A 19,718-nucleotide genomic window follows, 5' to 3' on the forward strand; every position below is an offset into this window, starting at 1 on the left:
ATAATAGAAAGGTAATCCATCTGCAAGCAAGAATTTTTCAGATAAGTGAAATCAGCTTGAAATACCAAGTAAGCACATATTGATGCACAGTAAGTATTTCTTGAATGCCCGAGGGCGAATATTCATTTTGCTCAGTTTTATAGTAAGCTTCGAGAATAGCACAAATACATGTTGACGATTGTACTGCAGCAGAAGGTTAGAAACAGAAGGGCAGCGTATGCTCTAACCATAGCAACAAGGTTGGGGATAGCATCGTCTAGAAGGCTAGAGATCTATTAAGAAGAGCGTTTGCTCCCATGAGCCCTTGCAACTAAGCAGCAGTGACACCACTTCATTCTGATCGTGAAAAATAAAATGACCTTGCTGATGTGAAGCAAGGGACAGTGAGCGCAGCAAGGCATTCGTTTCTAAAGAATAAGCCATAGACCATGGCTATGGTCTCTTGACAAAGACCAAGTCCCATTGTTCACATTTCTGTATATTGATCCCAACAATCTCTGATCTACCTGGTGTCCCATGGAAATATCCATTTTTGCATTTTTTTCATTGAAAGGAGAACTTTATTATTTTTAAAATTTATTTTTAATTAGAGGATAATTGGTTTACAACGTTGTGTTGATTTCTGCCATACAAAAATGTGAATCAGCCATAAGTATACATATATCCCCTCCCTCTTGAACCTCCCTCCCACTCCCCATTCTGTCCCACCCCTCTAGGTTGTCACAGAGCACACGGTTGAACTCCCTGTGTTATATAGCAACTTCCAACTAGCTATCTATTTTACTTATGGTGATGTATTAATATATGTCTCAATGCTATTCTCTCAATTTGTCCCACCTTCTCCTTCCCTGCTGTGTCCACAGTCCATTCTCTATGTCTGCATCTTTATTCAGCTCAGTTCAGTTGCTCATTTGTGTCCGACTCTTTGCGACCCCATGGACTGCAGCACGCCAGGCTTCCCTGTCCATCACCAACTCCTGGAGCTTACTCAAGCTCATGTCCATCGAGTCGATGATGCCATCCAACCATCTCATTCTCTGTCGTCCCCTTCTTCTCCCACTGTCAATCTTTCCCAGCATCAGGGACTTTTCAAATGAGTCAGTTCTTCGAATCAGGTGGCCAAAGAATTGCAGTTTCAGCTTCAGCATCAGTCCTTCCAATGAATATTCAGGACTGATTTCCTTTAGGATACACTGGTTTGATCTCCTTGCAGTCCAAGGGACTCTGAAGAGTCTCCTCCAACACCGCAGTTCAAAAGCATCAATTCTTCGGCACTCAGCTTTCTTATTAGTCCAACTCTCACATCCATAATGACTACTGGAAAAACCATAGCCTTGACTAGACAGAACTTTGTTGGCCAAGTAATGTCTCTGCTTTTCAATTATTCCTGCCCTGCAGATGATTTCATCAGTACCATTTTTCTAGATTCCATATATATGTGTGTTAATATACAATATTTGTTTTTCTCTTTCTGATGTACTTTACTCTGTATAATAGCCTCTAGGTTCATCTATCTCAGTTCAATTGACTCAAATTCATTCCTTCTTATGGCTGAGTGATTTTCCGTTGTATATAGTACCACAACTTCTTGATCCATTCATCTGTAGATGGACATCTAGGTTGCTTCTATGTCTTGGCTATTGTAAATTGTGCTGAAATGGACGTTGGGATACATGCATCTTTTTGAATTATGGTTGGTTTTCTCAGAGTATATGCCCAATAGTGGGATTGCTGTGTCATATGGTAGTTTGGGGCTTCCCTGGTGGCTCAGATGGTAAAGAATCTGCCTGCAATGCAGGAGACCTGGGTTTGATCCCTGGGTTGGGAAGATCCCCTGGAGAAGGGAATAGCTACCCTCTCCAGTATTCTTGCCTGGAGAATTCCATGGACAGAGGAACCTGGTGGGCCGCAGTCCATTGAGTCACGAACAGTCTAACGTGACTAAACGATGAATACTCCCATTGTTTCACTTCATGGTAGTTTTATTCCTAGCTTGTTAAAGAATCTCCATACTGTTCTCCATAGTAGGTGTATCAATTTACATTCCCACTGGCAGTGTAGTAAGGCTCCTTTTTCTCCACATCCTCTCCAGCATTTATTGTTTGTAGATTTTTTTTGATGATGATCATTCTGATCAGTGGCATTTTTGCATTTTAACCAAAGCTGCTGCTACTGCTAAGTTGCTTCAGTCGTGTCCAACCCTGTGCGACCCCATAGACAGCAGCCCACCAGGCTCCCCTGTCCCTGGGATTCTCCAGGCAAGAACACTAGAATGGGCCGCCATTTCCTTCTCCAATGCATGAAAGTGAAAAGTGAAAGTGAAGTCACTCAGTCGTGTCCGACTCTTTGCGACCCCATGGACTGCAGCCCAAAGCAGAGACCTCGAATTCATGCCAAATCTTAGAGGATGAAATAGAAACAACGTTTCCACTTGAAGTCACAAAAGTATGCAATGTCCACCTAGCTTGGCTCCTGGCTTTGAAGATCAAAGTTTGGAGAGGTCCTTGTGAGGGCATTTCCAGGCAATGTGGGAGTTTTCCAGTCTCTGTAGTACCTGATCTATGGTCCCACAATCTCACAGCATTTCTGCTTTAAAATGGCTTCATTGCTAGAGGCAAATGTCTTTTCCATCTCAGAGTTTAGCTAACAGAAAGAGATGACCCCTTACACAAAGAGCTGTCTAAACCTGTACTTATTCAGACAAGGGAGTGACATAGTGAGGTCACAACTGCTTTGTAAAACTTGTCACTACTTCCCCAAGCAGTTCTAGTGTGATGTGTAAAGTACATTTCGTTTTAACCTTTGGACGTCTATGGGCCTCTGACTGCCTGTGAGATAGTCAGGAGCACAAGAGTGCATGTCGTACTCGCCAGACTTCCTGTGGGTAGATTACTAAACACCCTCCTTGCTAAACTCAAGCCCATGATGTAGGTTTAGACTCAGTCTTGGTTGGACAAATCTTAAAGGTCACCTAGTTCAGCCCCTTAGGCCAGCAGTTCTTTACCAAGTTGTTACTTCTAAGGTCCTTGTTTTCACAAAAGTGTTGCATTATCAATAAAGTATGAAAGTTTCTTAAAGATTTCCTTTTTTACCTTGTAAATTAGAACAGATTCAAGATTATCCTACAATAATGTGTCTCACACTTATGTTCTGATAGGCTTTTTGGGTGGAGGGGGACCTTGCAGTTATTTTTTTTAATTAATTTATTATTATTTTTTTGGTCTATTATCGGAATTTTTGATCCTCGATCTTCATTGCGGTCTGAAGGATCTTTAGTTATTGTGGCATACAAACTTTTAGTTGCTGCATGTAGGATCTAGTTCCCTCACCAGGGATCAAACCTGGTCCCCCCTGAATTGGGAGCGTGGAGTTTTAGCCTCTGGACTGCCAGGGAAGTCCCCCCTGCGTTATTCTAATAGAAACCGAGCATGACTTACAACCCTCTGTTCTATGTATTCTCTCTTAGCCCTGTATGGGGCACTAAAACTCCATCCAGTTTGTGTCGCTTCGGAACGTTTGTGAGACTAAGCTTCAAACCCACTGCCGCCGCTCAGGAGTTCTTGGATACCTCCAGCAACAGAGAACTTACTGCCTTTCCAGACGGCTTCCTTTGTGAGCAGGCACCCCTCATTGTTCAAGTGTTGTCTGTGCCTCCCTTCACCTGGTTCTGCCCATCCTCGCTACAGAGAGTAATTCCAAGTCTCCTCCTGGATGGCTGTGTCCTCAGTATCTTAGAAGGCCAGTTTCCTGTCACATTTTGAGTATTTCTCAGGTAGAGCTTGGTCTGTTCCATTAGAGGCTCTTCGTGTGATGGGCTGCTTTCGAACTCCCCCCATCCCACCTCTCAGTTGGCCCATGTCTCTCTTAGCGAGTTCTGTCCAGAATCGAACACTCTACCTCTCACTCAAGTAAGAGGATAATGCTGTCTTTCCAAAGAAACAGCTTGACCGCTGCCTATAAAATGTGTTAATTCTGCAAATTTGGTCTCTGAAAAGGAGGAGCATGAATAGGAAACCGAGGGAGTTCCCTGCTCGCTCAGTGGCTGCACTCCCAATACAGGGGACTGGGTTCAATCTGTGGTCTGGGGTTTAGACCCCACATGCCCCAACTAAGAGTTCACATGTGGCAACTAAGACCCAGTGCAGCCGAATAAATATTAGGTTGGTGCACACGTAATTGTAGGTTTGGACCACGAATTTTAAATCATTATATCTAGGCTCAAACTCATGTTATTCATCAAAACAGGAACCATTACGATCAACACACTTTTGCCAACGAGAAGCAAGTTTATTCCTGTAGCATAAAAAAATTCGTGCTTTGGGATTCGACGAACTCTTGGAAAGCATTTTCTGCTTCCTGCTGTGGTGGAAGCATTTTCCCTGCAAAAAGTTGTTGAGATGCTCGAAGAAGTGATAGTCAGTTGGTGAGGGGTCAGGTGAATATGGTGGATGAAACAAAACGTTGTAGCCCAATTGGTTCAACTTTTGAAGTGTTGGTTGTGCAACATGCTTTTGGGTGTTGTTTTGGAGGATTGGGCCCTTTCTGTTGACCCGTGCTGGCTGCGGGCATTGCAGTTTTCAGTGCCTCTCATTGATTTGCCGAGTGTACTTCTCAGATGTAATTGTTTCACCAGGATTTAGAAAGCGGTAATGGATCAGAGCATCAGCAAACCACCAGTGACCATGATCTTTTCTTTGGCTCAAGTTTGGCTTTTGGAGGTGCTTTGGAACTTCCAGTGACCAGCCGCTACACTCCTCATCTTCAAGGATGTTGTCTGCTTTTGCAAAACTTCTTGAACCACCAGTGCACTGTACGCTCATTAGCGGTTCCCTGGCCAAATGCGTTGCTGATATTGCGAGTTGTCTCCCATGCTTTACAACACATTTTGAACTCGAATAAGAAAATCCCTTGAACTTGCTTTTTGTCTAGCATAATCTCCATAGTCTAAAATAAACACCAAGAAATAAGTCATTAGCAAAAAAGTAAGAAAGTGAGAAATGTGCATTAAAATGATGTATAAACATAACCACATTTAATAATGTATTTCAATATCAAATGGCAAATTTCAACAATATAAAACTGCAATTACTTTTGCACCAACCTAATTATATATATATATATATATATATATATATATTTTTTTTTTTTTTTTTTTTTTAAATAGGAAACTCAGACCTACCCCCTCCAGCCCTTTACATGCACTTCTAGGAATATATTCCCAGCTATCCTCTTCCTTTTCCTCCTCCCCATCCTTCTCCAGGCCAGAACTGCTGGCCTGAAGGGTTGGACCAGATGATCTCTAGGTGTCCAGCCAAGAGTTCAGACTACCTCTGAAGACTAATGTGAGAGCTTATGTTTGGGAACCCTGAGAAGTATGAAACTCCTAACAGTAGAGTTCACATGGGTAACATTTTCTTTCAGATGAGGGAGGTGCTGCTGTCCATGTGGACCTTTACAGTGTGTGTGAGCAGTTTATTTGCCACAGTCTGGGGAGGCAGGTGTCACTTTAAGTCCATGGGGTCACAAAAGAGTTGGACACAACTTAGCAACTGAACAACAGCAAGATGTTAGCGTAGTATAAAGAAGCAATGTTCCCCCCCTCCAAATATTTGATGCATGAGTGAAATGAAATCAAAAGGTTATATGTGGGGATCTCCCTGGTGGGCTAGGGATTGAGAATTCGCCTTGCAATACAGGAGACACAGGTTCAATTCCTGATCAGGGAACTAAGATCCCATAGGCTGAGGAGCAACTAAGCCCACATGTTGCATCTTCTGAAGTTCGTGTGCCACAACTAGAGACTCCATGTGCCAAAAGGAAAGATCCTGCATGCTGCGACTAAATAAATCACTGATAAATAAACAAATAATGGTACGTGTGAAATAGTTTTGCTGACTTTCAAGGCTGTTTCAAGTGAACCGCATATTATACATATCCAAATTCTCATGAAGGTTTCCTTCTTAACCTTTGTCTAGTGAGATGTTCTAGAGCAATAGGGTTAGTATGCAAGCAATGGTATTTCTCATTCAGTCTGTTTCCACACTTATCTCTGTTTCAGCATTGTCCTGAGCAATCCATTCTCTCTATTGTGCCCCTAACAGTCCCCCTCGCTAGGCCGCTAGGCCGGGCTTCTAGAGCGCACGGATGTTCTGTGCTTCCTGTTCGTGTCCTCAGTACGTGTGGGTGGTGCTCAGTTATCTGGAGTGCTCCTCCCTGTCCTCAGCTCTGGTGGTGCTCAGTTGTCTGGAGGGCTCCTCCCTGTCCTCAGCTCTCTCACTACATGGGCTTCTGAGGTCTCAGGAAAGTGCTCCCCTGTGGCCTACTGGTATCCAGGAGGACTCGTGGCCTGGTCTTAGCTTTCATTCACCCAGAGGACGTTCATGCGCTGGGCATGGTCCCTGGGGATTCATGCTCCTGTCGCTCTCCCAGACAGGTACATAAGCAATTACCATGTGGTCTGGTAAGTACCAGGATGGAGAAACTGTGGAGATTATAGGAGTAAACAGGAAGTTCTTAGACAGACAGGAATCGGGGAAACACGCCTGGAAGAAGTGGTGTCGGAGCTGAGCCCTAAAGGGTGAGAAGAAATTAGCCAAATGGTGAGCCTCCTGGTCAAAGGGACCTGAGAGTCAGTGGGCAGGGCAGAAGGTGTGTCCAGGGAACTGGGCGTGGTGCAGACTGGCTGCGGTGCATGTCTAGGTGTGATGTGCCTTCAAGGGCTTGGCTTCTGTTTCCTCTGGGTCAGGGTCCCTTGTCCACAGCCCAACCAGGCCACACTTTTCTTTGCCTTCTTTGGTGTTTTTCTTGCTATATCTGTTAACTTCAAATGATGCTAGGATACCAGGTGATGTTTTGTCCAGTTCAGGTTGGCAGACTGGCTGGAATTCTTCCTTTTGTCTTCAGAATTCAGTGATTAACTTTGCCAGAGAAATTCAAGCCTCGAAGTATATGCTGGCCTGCCTAGCTTAGAATTAGGTCCCTGATGTTTGCAACCACCTCAAAGGTAATTCTGGGTGTTTTTATGAAAAAGATACCCAGGACTGAGGGGAAGTAAGAGAGAAGAAGTGGTGCTTGAGGGAGGATGGGCTTGCTTGTGACTCATTCCGTGCCGGCATCTTATTCACACACTGGATGGCGTCAGAAACTTCCTGAGGTCAGCAATCCAGTGGGAAGAGTCTTTTCAACCCATGGATTTGAATGGTTTATATTCTGGTAGAGGTGAACATTCAAATAAACTGTGGAAAATTCTGAAAGAGATGGGAATACCAGACCACCTGATCTGCCTCTTGAGAAATCTGTATACAGGTCAGGAAGCAACAGTTAGAACTGGACATGGAACAACAGACTGGTTCCAAATAGGAAAAGGAGTACATCAAGCTGTATATTGTCACCCTGCTCATTTAACTTATATGCAGAGTACATCATGAGAAACGCTGGGCTGGAAGAAGCACAAGCTGGAATCAAGATTGCCGGGAGAAATATCAATAACCTCAGATATGCAGATGACACCACCCTTATGGCAGAAAGCAAAGAGGAACTAAAGAGTCTCTTGATGAAAGTGAAAGAGGAGAGTGAAAAAAATTGGCTTAAAGCTCAACATTCAGAAAACTAAGATCATGACATTCGGCCCCCTCACTTCATGGCAAATAGATGGGGAAACTGTGGAAACAGTGTCAGACTTTATTTTTGGGGGCTCCAAAATCACTGCAGCTGGTGACTGCAGCCATGGAATTAAGACGCTTACTCCTTGGCAGTAAAGTTATGATCAACGTACACAGCATTTTAAAAAGCATAGACATTACTTTGCCAACAAAGGTCCACCGAGTCAAGACTATGGTCTTTCCGGTAGTCATGTATGGATGTGAGAGTTGGCCTATAAGGAAAGCTGAGAGCCGAAGAATTGATGCTTTTGAACTGTGGTGTTGGAGAAGACTCTTGCGAGTCCCTTGGACTGCAAGGAGATCCAACCAGTCCATCCTAAAGGAGGTCAGTCCTGAGTGTTCATTGGAAGGACTGATGCTGAAGCTGAAACTCCAGTACTTTGGCCACCTGATGCGAAGACCCGACTCATTGGAAAAGACTCTGATGCTGGGAAAGATTGAAGGTGGGAGAAGAAGGGGATAACAGAGGATGAGATGGTTGGATGGCATAACCGACTCAATGGACGTGAGTTTGGGTAAACTCTGGGAGTTGATGATGGACAGGGAGGCCTGGCGTGCTGCAGTCCATGGGATCACAAAGAGTCGGACACGACTGAGCGACTGAACTGAGCTCAACTGAGAGGTGAACGTTAAAATTGAGACAGCAAAATACAATCCCTGCTCTGCTGTCTGATAGTAAGCCATTCCTCCACCTTCCACGCGGGGGCGCCATTTCAGAGTGCTCCCGGGGCTTATGGCTTTCGTTTTATTTATTTTTTATTACTAATTTTTACTGGAGTATACTTGCTTTACAATGTTGTGCTAGTTTCTGCTATACAACAAAGTGAATCAGTTATACATATACGTACCTCCACTCTTTTAGATTTTCTTCCCATTTAGAGTATCACAGATCACTGAGTAGGGATCCCTGTGGTATATAATAGGTTCTCCTTAGTTATTTCTTTTATACATAGTCGTGTATACATGTCATTCCCAATGGCTCTGCTTTTAGGAATGTGTTGAGGGTCCCAAGAGTCTGGGGGGTCAAAGCCCAAATAGCTTGCCACAGGAGTAAACCTCTTGAAGACTTTTTTCTTTAAATTTTCTGCACATTCAAATTCCTCCTTCCTAATGAATGCATGTTTTCTTTATGTTTGAAAAGATTTTAAAAGTCTGTTGAATTTATTACATCACTGCTTCTGTTTTATGTTTTGGTTTTTTGGTCCCAAGTCATGTAGGATCTTAGCTCCCCAACTAGGGATCAACCAGTACCTCCTGCTTTGGAAGGCGAAGTCTTAACCACTGAACTGTCAGGGAAGTGCCACACGTTTTCTTCAATATAAACAGTTTTAAATTATTTAGCATTGGATAAAATCAGCACTTCAGAGAATGTGCTGTGTTTAAGTGGCTTCTCGTGACTCTGGGCTGTAATATGATGCCCACTTTGAGAAACAGGCTTTTAGGTTATCATGGATCTGGGTGACTAGACATGTAACCTTGGGCAAATCACTTTGCCTTTCCAAGCCTCAGTTTTTGTTTTTTTGTTTCTGTTGTCATGTAAAATGAAAGAGCAGTGAAACTTACATGTCAGGGTTAGGTGAGGATTCAACAAAATAAAATATATGAAGTCCTGGCCCATAGTAGACACTCAAGAAGTGTTAACAGTCCTTCTGTCAGGAAACTCTGTCAGCTTCGCATTTCCAGAATTCTGTGATTCTGACTCAATGGACTGAGAAAGTGACCTCATGGGACGTTTGCTACCAGAGGGATTCTGGGGAGAAACAGTATATGTCACTGCTGAATGATGCAGTTATTGAAAATAAACTGTATGGGAAGAGGGGATGTGATATGGTTTTACGGCTCATCATAGTCTCTTTTTCCATTTCTAGTTCTTGCTGAAATGGGAAAACTGGCAACTGGGTGACAGTTACAGCCCCCTCCACTGCCTGGGCCCGCCCTCACGTGTGGCTGCAGGTGAGCCAGTGGCCCCTTGAGAAGGTCAGCGTCTGGCGGCTCTTCCACCCCTGGGCTCGTGTTTTGGTCCTGCTGCTGGGAAAGATTTAGGCCATGGTCACTGCCTAAACTAATGAGTCTATCTCCAAGTATAGAACTGCAGTCTTAGGAAGCTTGCTCCTAAATTCTGAAATGACAGTAGAATGCCCGGATCCCAATTAAGAAAAAAATATCACTTATGATTCCAGTCATTAGGGTAAAAACTTTAATTTTGAGTATCCAACCTAGTTTCTGGAAAGAGCCACCTGGTTGTACAATAGATATTTCTCAAACTCACCAGGCAGTGTCCAGTGGGAGATGGAGGGCAGGTGGACATAAAAAGGAGGGTAAAATCCAGCAAGGAAGTAGGTAGAGACATGCAGGTGAGGGAGATATGTTGTCTGGAGGCTTCAGGAAAGCTTAGCAGTAGAGGTGATGTCTGAGCTTGAGATTCAGATTCACAAGACTGGTTAGGGCTTAGGCATCACTTTTTAAATAATGTCTCCAGGGGTTCTGAGGCACTGTCAGGGTGAATCTTCTGGCAGGCTTCTGTACAACAATTTTAGAGTGTTTTGCCTCCTGGGTTGTGAGCCCCTTGATGATAGGGTCCTACTCTCTCTTTCTGCTTAGCATCAGCGCTGCAGGCATCTGGAGCCTGGCCCCAAGTCCAGGGCCGAGATTTCTCCAAGGGGCCCCGCATGCCATGATGAGAACCCAACACTTCAGAATTCAAAATGAGCCATGCTCCATGCCATATGTTCTAATGGTTCACTGAATACAGATATATGTTTTACTGCCTCAGTGCCATATCTCTGTCCTTCTTCTGAAACAACTCTCTGACTGCCTTTCATTCCAAATATGTATCTGAATCTCTCTTCAGATTTACGTTTTATCTTTATTTATTGTTGTTTTCTTGATTTTCAAAAGGTACCCTTGAGTCACTTTTCAAATGCAGCAACACAAGTTTCTTTAGTTGTGAATACAAAGGGCCTCTCTCCCTGTAGATTCCCCGAACAACTTCTGGAAAGAAGAAAGGGGGTGGATTTGGGGGTGATGCTCAATATAAAAAGAGAACCCAGGACAGTGGTGAGTTCAGAACTGAACTGAGATGAAGCAGCCACTGGGTTTCAGGCTGGGGCGAGGTCTACTCACTTCCTCCAGCACACAGTTTGAATGAGTGAAAAGGTTAGGTGTCCAAAATTTCTGAAACTGTCATCTTATTTCTACCATGACTGCTCCGGTTCTAAGTAGGAATCCCACAACACTTGATGAACAAATGAGTGCAGGAATCAGCGAAGAGTAACATAACCTTGTCTATGCTCAGATCCCTTTTGTCTGAGCCAGGAAAGTCCTAAGCCTGCCTGGGAATGGAAGAACCTGGTGTGGGGAGCTGAGGACATTGGGGTGGGGGGCTTCTGCAGTGGCTCAGCGATAAAGAATCTGCCGCAATACAGGACCCGCAGGAGACACAGGTTCAATCCTTAGGTCAGGAAGATCCCCTGGAGGAGGACATAGCAACCCACTTCAGTATTCTTGCCTGGAGAATCCCATGGACAGATGAGCCTGGCGGGCTACAGTCCATAGGGTGGCAAAGAGTCAGACACAACTGAAGCAAGTTAGCACTCACACACATCAGCAGAGGGTGCTTTTCCTTGGCCTCTGAGGAAAGGTGCTGAGGGTGGAGAACACCCTGGGCATTCTAGGGGGCACATGTTCCCCAAGATGAGGGTGTGCTCTATGCCAGCTGACCTTGGGGGAACAGCAGACAAAATACCCCATGGAGGAGGAGGATCCAAGCATTGTTGAGAAGGACTCAGGCTGGAGCAGTTGGCAGAGCTCTTGGGAGGCTGGAGAGCTGGGTGCCTGAGTCCCTCACTGACAAAGCCCAGGAAGGCACCCTCCCTTCTTGGGGGCCGGGAAGTGGCTGAAGCAGCCCAGCAGGAACCCAGTTTTTCCATGCCATCTACTGTGCGTGTGTCTGCAAGGGCTGTGTAGTCTAAAGCCCCCTTTTTGGTGATTGTTTTTAAGCCTGTGCTGCAGTTTCAAAAAAAAGGAAAGTAGAAGAGTTGGGCCTTACTGCAGAAGGATGGCTGGTCACCTCATATCTACCTGCAGGGAAGCATGTGCTACCTGGGAGCATCCATGCTGGTCCAGGGACTGACCTTCCACCAAGGATGGATGCCTCCTCGGTGAGAAACTCACTGCCCAGTGCATGGAGCCTGAAAAAGAGTCTAAACACCCAATGATTAATCCACAGGAACAACTGTACTAGAACAAGTCACTCCCATAGACAGCAAAGTTGTGTTCTTTTTACAAGTCCCCATGCCCTGCCCAGAGTTGTGAGATACTCACTCTGGAATCACAGAATCACTGGGTGGATGCGTTGACTCCCAAGACTTATAAAGTATTGACTAGAAATCATTGTGTTTTCACTGCAGCGCTATTTATAATAGCCAGGACATGGAAGCAACCTAACAACAAAGAAATGGATAAAGAAGATGTGGTACATACATACAAAGGAATATTACTCAGCCATGAAAAGGAACAAAATTGGGTCATTTGAAGAAATGTGGATTGACCTAGAGACTCTCATACAGAGTGAAGTAAGTCAGAAAGAGAAAAATATCATATGTTAATGCATACATATGGAATCTAGAAAAATGGTACAGATGATCTTATTTGCAAAGCAGAAATAGAGACACACACAGAGAGAGAACAAACATATGGATACTAAGCAGGGAAGAGGGCTGGGATGAATGGGGAGGTTGGAATTGACATATATATACTACTATGTATAGAATGGATAACTAACAAGAACCTACTGTGTAGCTCAGGAAACTCTACTCAGTGCTCTATGGTGACCTGAATGGGAAAGAAATCCATAAAACAGGGGATCTACGTATGTGTATACATATAGCTGATTCACTTTGCTGTACAATAGAAACCAACACTGTACACAGTCCATTGTCAAACTCAAAGGACATGAATTTGAGCAAAATCAGGGAGATGCTGAAGGACAGAGAGGCCTGGCATGCTGCAGTCCGCAGGACTGCAAAGAGTCCAAGATGACTTAGAGACTGAAAAACAACAAGAAACCAACATAACAGTGTAAAGAAGGAACAGCGGCTGCTGCTAAGTCACTTCAGTCGTGTCCGACTCTGTGCGACCCCATAGACGGCAGCCCACCAGGCTCCCCCGTCCCTGGGATTCTCCAGGCAAGAACACTGGAGTGGGTTGCCATTTCCTTCTCCAATGCATGAAAGTGAAAAGTGAAAGTGAAGTTGCTCAGTTGTGTCCAACTCTTAGCGACCCCATGGACTGCAGCCTACCAGGCTCCTCCATCCATGGGATTTTCCAGGCAGGAGTACTGGAATGGGGTGCCATTTCCTTCTCCGGTAAAGCAGCTAGACTCCAATAAAAATTAATCAAAAAATATAGAACTCAAGATGCATGATTTGTGAAGGTAGAGATGCTCTGGTGCCATTATGAGACAAATATGCCAAAACAGAGCCACACGGAACTCCCTGGGGAAGGAGGCCCCACACGAAGATGAACGACTGCTGCCCGGCTTCTTCTCTGCGTTGAGGCTTGGACTGCCTCAGTCCCTGAGTGGTTCCTATCAGAGGAAATGTGGAACAGGCTAAATGAGGTTAGCCTATGGAGATGAACCCAAGTTTAAGTGGGAGGTCTGCCACGCTGGTCGTGTGTCCCCCAGCGTAATCTGGGGGTGATTTCTTATTTCAGAAATAGACAGCAGCTCCCTGCTAGTGGCTTTATCTTGGCTTTTATGAATACTTCCTTCTCACTTCCTAAAGCAAATTCATTGGAAGGGCAGATGCTGAAGGTGAAGCTCCAATACTTTGGGCACCTGATGTGAAGAACTGACCTCCCTGGAAGATGTTGTCAAGGATGAAACTGTGACAGTGCTCCTGGATGAAGGCAGGGGTCCCAGCTTGTGACTAGGGACTGACCTAGCCATAGTCACCTTCTGACTCCTCAGGGTGTCTCTTCAAGCAGGAGTTCTCAGGCCACCCAGGCTGGGGGGAGCCAGCGCCACGCCAGCTGCAGCCCCAGGTCAGGACAGGGGATTCAAGGCCCAAGTGTTTCCACAGCCAGCAGCCTCGTGTGCAGAAACGGACACCCTGCTGCTCTTCTCCGTTGCAGTGACTGGAGGGCCTCATTAGCCTGTGCGCACTAACAGCTTTCTTTAGGGACAGTGAGGTCCGTGGGGATGCGGAGGCTGGAGGGAAGCTGGAGAAGTGATGGAGTTTTCCAGCTTTCATGCAGCGCAACTTGACTTTATCCCTCCCTCCCGCTGCAATTCCAGCTGCCTTCCCCTCTGCTTTGTAGTCATTTGGGCTTTTTTTCCCCTTCTGGAAGCCCCGACAACAGGACTTCATTATTGAGAACGTGGACCCAGACAGAAGCGCGTTAGAGGGAGGAAAGTGCTGTGGGAGAGCCGGGAAAGGATAACTCGACTCCCACAGCAAGGCAGCCAACAGCGTGTGCTATCCTCGAAAGGTATGGTCAGCAGTTTCTAGCCCTGAAATACATCAAGCTGTCAAGGAGGCAGGCTGGCAAGTCCCTCGGGCCCTCTCCATCTCAGTCTCCCCTGGTCACCCCTTTTCCCTTTCCACCAGCCCCAGGAAGTTCTTAAAGGGCCACCCTTTTAAAAATACTATTTCCCCCCCCCAGGATTCTTTTATTATGGCGGGTGGAGTTCTTCATCTCTTTCTCTTAAAAAAAAAAAAAAGAATTGTAATTGCACTGTCTTTTAGAGTCACTAAAAGACTCTGATTGTAATTCAAACAATTATCCTGTCTCAGTGAAATAGTTTAAACATATGAAGCAGTAATAACAAGTGCTTTTACACTGCATACTGTGTGCTAGGCGCAAGGTGCCGCTTATGTAACAACTCATGTATTTCTTAGGCATCTTATTTATTCCTCAGATATGATATTACTATTAATCTTCCTTTGACCAATGAGGAAACTGAGGCAAAAAGAGCTTAAACAATTTATTTGAAATCTGTGAGACCAAATATGTAGCAGGTGTTGGAATTAGGAGACCAGTCCGGGCGTTCTGTGCTGTTACCACTTACTGGCTTCATACACGAATAGTAGTTCAGTCTCCCTTCAGGCCAGGCCTGGGGCTGCTTCCCCTTCTGCAATGCCCTGGAGACTGGGGCAGGAAGAGAATGATACCGTTTCCATTGAAAACTTAGGCTTGCTAATCTCCCACGGTTCCTCCCCTTTCCACATTCGCAAACAGCGTGGTACCATGTCTTCAGTTGCAGAGTCTCCACCTGCAATGGGCTTATAATCACTTGGGCAATCTGTTAAAAAAATGAAGAATGAGACAATGAGCGTGTGTGTGTGTGTGTGTGTGTGTGTGTGTGTGTGTGTGTATGTGGTGGGGAGTTCTAGGCGGATAAGTCCCACTGTTGAGATCCACAGGAAGTGTCTATTTCATGAATATTGCATTCTACATAATACACTGAACACATTGTGGTAGCTCAATGATGCAAACTAAAGTTGGCAGTTTTGCTCTTTAAAAAAAGTAAACATGAACAAAAGCACTGTCAAAATCTTTTCTCTGTACCTATCAGCATTTATAGGAGGTGAGCACCCACAATGACTGTACGTGACACGTCTCTTGTACAAGTTCATCCTCTGCTTTCTCTCCAGGGACCCAACAAAAGTCTCTTTTTTTCATAGTATTTAAAAATAAGGAAATTGGCGGTGACATTTTGCAATATGGTATGACAACTGGTGAATTTGGAAAATGATGATGTAATGGAATTAGGTGAAACTGCTGAAATTCTTATTTTTCCCCATGGAATTCAGCCAACATTTTGTTTTCTATGATTCTGCAGAAATAACATGAAACAAAATTGAACTTTCTCATCAGCTGGAGAAACTGCAACTTCTGTTTATCTAGTTGTTATCACATACAAAATATTTTCTCATGGCTTGGAATTAGAAGGGAATCTGAACTTTTGCCTACTTATTGGAATTCTTGAAAAAGCCCTTGAATGGTAGGGAAATACAAGTAGTACATGAACAGCCACTAGGAAATCCTGCAGTGGGAAGTTCCCAGAAACTGAAGGATTCAGGGAACTGGAGGGGATATTATTAACAAAGAGATTGAAGCCCACATGGCAACGGTAGTAATAAGGCAGCAGGAGTAATGCACCCCAAACATTCTCCCAAGTTTTCAGAGAGGGATGATCTGAGCAGAGAACATGTAAGTGTGAAAAGCACATTAACCAGAGTGCTGACCCCCTAGTGCAAACTCCAGTTCTGCATGTCCTGCTCAGCCCAACTGCCAGCACCTTCAAAACCCTTAAAAGCTTTGTCTTAACAGCATCACTTATCTCCTTCTCTAGGGCCCCATCCCAGTGGCTAAGCCAGACCTATTTTTTTCTTGTCTCTTCATAAAAGGAGCAGCTGGAACTTTCCTATCCTCCTCCATCCCATTTCTCACCCAGCTTCTAAACCTGGGCTCACTTTAACAATACCCTCAGGATCCAGATGGAGAGGAAGATTCCTCCAGAGAGCTGGGATCTGGCTGGTCCTTCCTGGTGAGGCTGATTCCGCAGCCGTGGGCATAGCAACAGGAGGAGAATCAAGTCCTGCCAAGGCTTTTGTCCAAGACCCATTGGTTTAATGAAGGAACCATCTTCTTGTCTAGCTGAGAACTAAGCACCCCAGGAAAGTCCACTGCAAAATCCTCAAGAAATGGAAAGAGAACAGGTTTGAGAAGCTGGGTGATAACTGAGGAGGTTCTCAATGGGAATCTTTTGTCTGATTATAAAAAAGTTTCAGGCACATTCAAATCCATGCCTAATCAGTGCCCATCTCATGGGAATCTTTTGTCTGATTATAAAAAAGTTTCAATCACATTCAAATCCATGCCTAATCAGTGCCCAGATACAGACAGACAGTCTTAAACTGGGATACATGAAACCTCTAAAATTGTACATAAAGTTGTGCATGTGTGTGTGTAAGCGTTTTCCAGAAAAGAGAAACAGTATCTTCCATTGTATTCTCAAAGGAGTCTGCTCCCCCATGCCCACTGTCACCAAAGTTAAAAACCAGTGACTTCTGCATCCCTTCTGGTTCAGTGACTTAGAGACCATAGAATTTTTTTTTCTCAAGTTTAATCTTACAGATTTTTAAACTTACTGTGTAATTGGCATATTTTAATATTAATTAATATAGTTGCTTTGATAGTAATTTAACATTCATTTAATATAGTTACTTTATAATATTGCAAAGCGAAGAACTATATTAAATAAATATTAAATTACTATCAAAGCAATATAGTTGCTTTATAATTTGGGGGCTTCCCTGGTGGCTCAGTTGGTAAAGAATCTGCCTGCAATGCAGAAGACCCAGGTTCAATCCCTGGGTTGGGAAGATCCCCTGGAGAAGGGAATGGGAACACACTTCAGTATACTTGCCTGGAGAATTCCATGGACAGAAGAGCCTGGAGTGCTGCAGTCCATGAAGTTGCTAAGAGTCAGACACAACTGAGCGACCAAGCACACTTACAATGTGCTAGTTTCTACTGTACAACAAAGTGAATCAATGATATATACACGTATATCCCCTCCCTCTTGGACCCCCACCCTTACCCCTCGAGGTCATCACAGAACACTGAGCTGGGCTCCCTGTGCTATTCAGCAGCTTCCTGCTAGCTGGCTATCTTACACAGGGTGGTATATATATGTAATTGACTTATATTAACAGAATTTTGAGCTGAAAGGAATCTTGAGGGTGATACTTAGTTCATTTTTGTTGCTTTGAATTTTTTTCTGTATAAAAACTTGTCTGATTAACATGAAATGTTTCATAAATATGGAAGTCCTGTTGGCCTTTCTCTTCCAAAACACCTTCCAAATGGGTCTAGGGAACTGCGTCATGGTGACCTACAGCAGAGCTGTGAGTAGCGGAACGATCGTTCACCCATATGTGCCAGAAGGATGGATGAGGGGGTGGCAGGAACATTCCTGTCCTGTCTTCTGGTTTATTTTCACATCCTACTTGGAGCACAAAGATGGGACTTCATGGTTTAGAACCCCAAGCTCCTCCATTTCCGAAGGAACTGATAAGATTCATTCTTACTAGAATTACCAGGCATAGTCCCACCAAAAGACTTCACGATTTTCATGTCCCAGTCCTCTCCAGAACACTCACACATTTATTTCTTTTACTTTTCTGGTTAAAGCAGCTCAAAGATACATAATTTAAGATGATCATCATTTGAAAAAAGTTCCATTTGTCCAACACAAATATTGAAGAGAGAAATCACCTTGACACTTGGCACCCTTCACTGCAGCTGGGTTCACTCTTCCCAAGTCCAGGGTTTTCATCTGGTAAATGGAAGTTATTTTAACATTTCATTTATTTTTGGCTGCACTGGGTCTTCGTTGCTTTGCCAGGGCTTTCTCTAGTTGCAGCAAGAAGGGGCTGCTCTTCATTGCAGTGTGTGGGCTTCTCAGTGTGGTGGCTCCTCTTGTGGAGCACAGGCTCTAGGGTTCACGGGCTCAGTAGTTGGCAGTCCGCAGGCTCTAGAACTCAGGCTCAACCGTTGTGGACCATGGGCTTCGTTGCTCTGCAGCATGTGGAATCTTCCTGGACCAGGGATTGAACCCATGTCCCCTATGTTGGCAGGTGAATTCTTATCCACTGCGCCTCCAGGAAGTCCTGGACATTCTTTATGAAGAGCAGGGTAAGGAAACCTCAGGACTCTAATTTTTACATAAGATTCCTCTAAGGTGAGACGGAAAGCAGGAGAACAGTCAGCTGATTCTTTTAGTAGATAGGTCAGAAAGGAAGCCTTCCTGTTAAGAAGTAGAGTAGAAAGAACTTGGCCACCACTGGCTGTTAGGGCAGGGGTAGGGGAGAAGTTAAGGATGACTCCCAGGCTTCTGACTTGGCAATTGGGGCACACAGAAAGGAGAGTGGAGGGGAGAAATAAATGAGACCTATGTTGGATATGTTGCTTTGGATCCAGGTGGAGAATTTGGTGTGCAGCTTGATATGAGGATCTGAAGCTCTAAGGAGAGCATTAGGCTGGAGATACGATTTGAAAGGCATTAGGATACCGGTAGCCTACACACCTACAGCAAGTTAGAGAAGAGGATCTCAAAAAAGGAAAGCAGACAATGATGTCAAATATCTTAGAGAAGTCAAGTAAGAAAGAACCAACTGTCCACTGGCTTTAACAGTGAGGAAGTCATTGACGGCTTTAGGATAAGCAGTTTCTGTGGATTTGTATGACAGAAGCCAAGTTGTATCTGTTGGAAGACTGGATGGACAGCAAAAAGTGTCAAAATGGAATGGAGGTGACTCCAGAAGTCCGCATAAAAAAAGAAAAAACATACAGTGATAGATGGAGGAGGCATGGAGGATGGTGGAAGTTTTATTAGTTTTTAGGTTTGAGGAAACTTGAACCAAGTGATAATGAAAAGAATCCAGAAGGAGGGAAAACTTGAACCAGAAGGAGAACAAATGAATCATTGATCAAACACATTTCTGGATGGCAACAGAGTCAATTCAGGAGCATTATGGTGATACTGGCCATGAAGCAACCATCCTCAAAGACCTCAGGGAGGGAAGGATACGGGTGCAGATAAACTTGTGAGTCGGGGGCAGGGTTCTGAGGGAGTCCATGCTGGGTCATCTCATTTTATCAGTTAAAGAGAGTGGGATACTTGAGGTGAGCTAGGCAGCATAAGGAAAGTGGCAAAACTTTGACCCTACCATGGAGAAGAGAGGAAAAGGAAAACTGACCAGTGAAATAGACAAGATTGGCTTGAGGCACTGGGCATCCAGTTGAGACGGGATATCCTAAGTGTATATCCTAATGTATGCACCATCCTACCCAGCTGTGTGTGTGTCTCTAATGCTTGGCTACCAGTGTGTAGAGCTGGAGAAGGCAGATCCATCTGGGTTAGTTCAGGGTTGAAGATTTATAAGACAGGAGAAACAGCAGAACAAAGGGATGGGGAATCTGGGTTTTTCTGGGCAGAAAGTTGTTGAAGTGATGGATCATGGGATCTGGGCAAGAGAGGGAAAA

At 44.5% G+C, this 19,718-nt stretch overlaps 1 non-coding gene across 1 annotated transcript; it reads left to right on the forward strand.

Annotated features, from left to right (window-relative positions):
* Nucleotides 1–16,981: 16,981 nt before the first annotated feature.
* On the forward strand, nt 16,982–17,053 carry TRNAC-GCA. Its single transcript has one exon. It is a non-coding gene; the product is annotated as a tRNA-Cys (tRNA).
* Nucleotides 17,054–19,718: the final 2,665 nt, after the last annotated feature.

The sequence above is a fragment of the Bos indicus x Bos taurus genome, chromosome 8 (assembly GCF_003369695.1).
Source record: "Bos indicus x Bos taurus breed Angus x Brahman F1 hybrid chromosome 8, Bos_hybrid_MaternalHap_v2.0, whole genome shotgun sequence".
Taxonomy (NCBI): domain Eukaryota; kingdom Metazoa; phylum Chordata; class Mammalia; order Artiodactyla; family Bovidae; genus Bos; species Bos indicus x Bos taurus.